Source organism: Megalopta genalis, unplaced genomic scaffold (genome assembly GCF_051020955.1).
Source record: "Megalopta genalis isolate 19385.01 unplaced genomic scaffold, iyMegGena1_principal scaffold0155, whole genome shotgun sequence".
Lineage (NCBI taxonomy): Eukaryota > Metazoa > Arthropoda > Insecta > Hymenoptera > Halictidae > Megalopta > Megalopta genalis.
The window spans coordinates 172,501-175,000 of NW_027476224.1; positions in this window are offsets into that span (position 1 = coordinate 172,501).

Genomic DNA, 2,500 nt, shown 5'->3' on the forward strand with positions numbered 1-2,500 from the left:
GACCACAACAGACAGGATGGAAGCCGATACATCCGATACAGAGGGCTACATCAAAGTAAGTAAACGCAACAGAAAAAATAAACGTAGAATAGTCTCCGACGCAGAATTAGACTCTGACACCCCGCTAACCAACGTGCCCTCTCAAAAGCCCCCCAAAACCCGGAGAAAATCCGAAGCCCCTTCTCCGCCCCCGGTCACACCTGCCCCCAACAATCCGCAAAACAACAGCAGCAAGACGGCCGCCGTCACTCCCTCCCCCGATCTCACCGCGAACGAACTTCGCTTAAAATCCGAAAAGGTCTCAATGGCCTTATTGAACTTCTTAATGGACCAGGACAACGGTCTCTATCCCGAAGCATCGCAGTTTATCGCCAGTAAACTCGCGAAACTGCAAAGTATCCTTGGAGCGTCCCTCCTCCGCTGCAGTAACCTCGAGGGCCAAATCCACGCCATCACCTCCGAAAATAAAATGCAGCGCAAGACCCTCGAGACAGTCACTGAAAAGTGTCAAGTCTCGAAAGAACCCTCCCGACCCACCACCTACGCCGAAAGAGTCGGAGTCCGCTCCAAAACTGCGGCTCTTTCAAATTTAAAACAGAACCCTCCTAGCGCGATCACGATCCTTCCACAGGATCCCAAGGTCTTCGAATCCAGTGAGAAGACCAAGGAAGCAGTCCTGAAGCTCGTTTCCCCTTCCGAGAACAAATTGCAAATAAAGAGCATCAGGAGGATCCAGGGCAACGGGATCCTAGTCGAGTCCTCTAAAAATTCTGACCTAACCACCCTTCAAGGCAACGCGCAGTTGAAAGCTGCCGGCCTAATAGTAGGAGCCCCGCTAAAGAAAAATCCCAGAATAATATTGTACGACGTCCCGAAACTCGAGAGTGACGAAGCCGCACTTAAGGCTATCGTCAACCAGAATCTCGACGGCCCCGAAAAATCTATTTCCCAACAGATCAAACTCGCATTTAAATCAGGCGACAAAAACAGAGATAGATGCAACTGGATTCTAGAAGTGTCTAAACAGGCCCGCGACATCCTCGTCAAGAAAGAGCGAGTCTACGTCGCATGGAATTGTTGCCGCGTCAACGATTACATCGCGGCGACCCGCTGTTACAAGTGCCACAGCTTCGGTCACACGACGAAATACTGCCGCGCCGAGAAAGACATTTGTGGTCATTGCGCCGAGCAAGACCACACTTTCAAAACATGCCCAAACAAGGCCAAACCGTCCTGCTGCCATAATTGCCAGAAAACCGGCAAACCCGCCACCCACTCTGTCACCCACAGCGAATGTCCGGCATACATCGCTGCTATAAATCAGGTCCTCGCTCGCACGGATTATGGTTTATAAACCTAACCACTCCCAATCCATGCCCACCCTTAAAATAGGCCAAGTATCCACTAGACGCAACACAAGTAGCACGCGAATCCTAAAAGTAGCACAAATAAACGCCGGAGGTTCTAAGACAGTAACTGACGAACTCAGACAGATAGCGACAAACAAAAAGATAGATATACTCTTGCTTCAGGAGCCCTACAGTAACGCGAACTCCATCCCAGGCTTCGGAATTACTACAAAAATCATAACCGACAAAAAACGCTTTTCAAAAATCTCTACCGCGGACAAAATTAAATCAGCAATAGTTATTTTCAACACCGAAATAGAAGCCCTTAAGATCGCACAAATAAGCAACACCCATTGCACATGCGTAGAAATCTGCACGAAAGACGACAGATTCTACATAATCAACGCGTATCTCCAATTTTGCGAAAACATAGACTCATACTTAGCCCACCTAGATAAAGCAATTACAACTCTCAAGGGGCATAAAATAATAATTAGCTTAGATTCAAACGCGAACTCCCCCCTCTGGTTCAGCAAACGCACAGATCCTCGAGGAGAGACAATGGAAGATTTCATCTCCCAACACAGACTCTTCGTAGTTAATAAGCCTTCCGCAACCTTCACATTCAACACACCTAGAGGAACTTCTAACATTGATCTCACTCTAGCGTGTGCAAACTCATTCGACAAAATCAGGTGTTGGTCGGTACATGACAGTACGACCACGAGCGACCACAGTCTAATAACCTATTCCATCCAACTATTCCACACTTCTAGCCGACCAGTCAGAACCAATAGGTTCAACGTTAAAAAAGCAGACTGGGACAAATTTCACCACTGTCTCTCCAACAAAACTACAAACGACCCGCCCCCCTTAGAAACCTCAACTCCAGAATCACTCGCCGCGAAAATAGAAAATAAAATCATAACAGCAGCAGAACAATCCATCCCGCAAAAAACACGCTTCCCGAAATCCGTCCCTTGGTGGACTCCGCAACTAAGCAAACTTAGAAAAGAGGTCACTGAGGCAAGACGTATCTATCAAAGAACAAAAACGAAATCGGTAAGGCAATCCTTAGGAGAGTCTTATCGAACCCTCCGAAATAAATATATATCAAAAATTAGATCCGCGAAACTCAAAAGCTGGAGAAA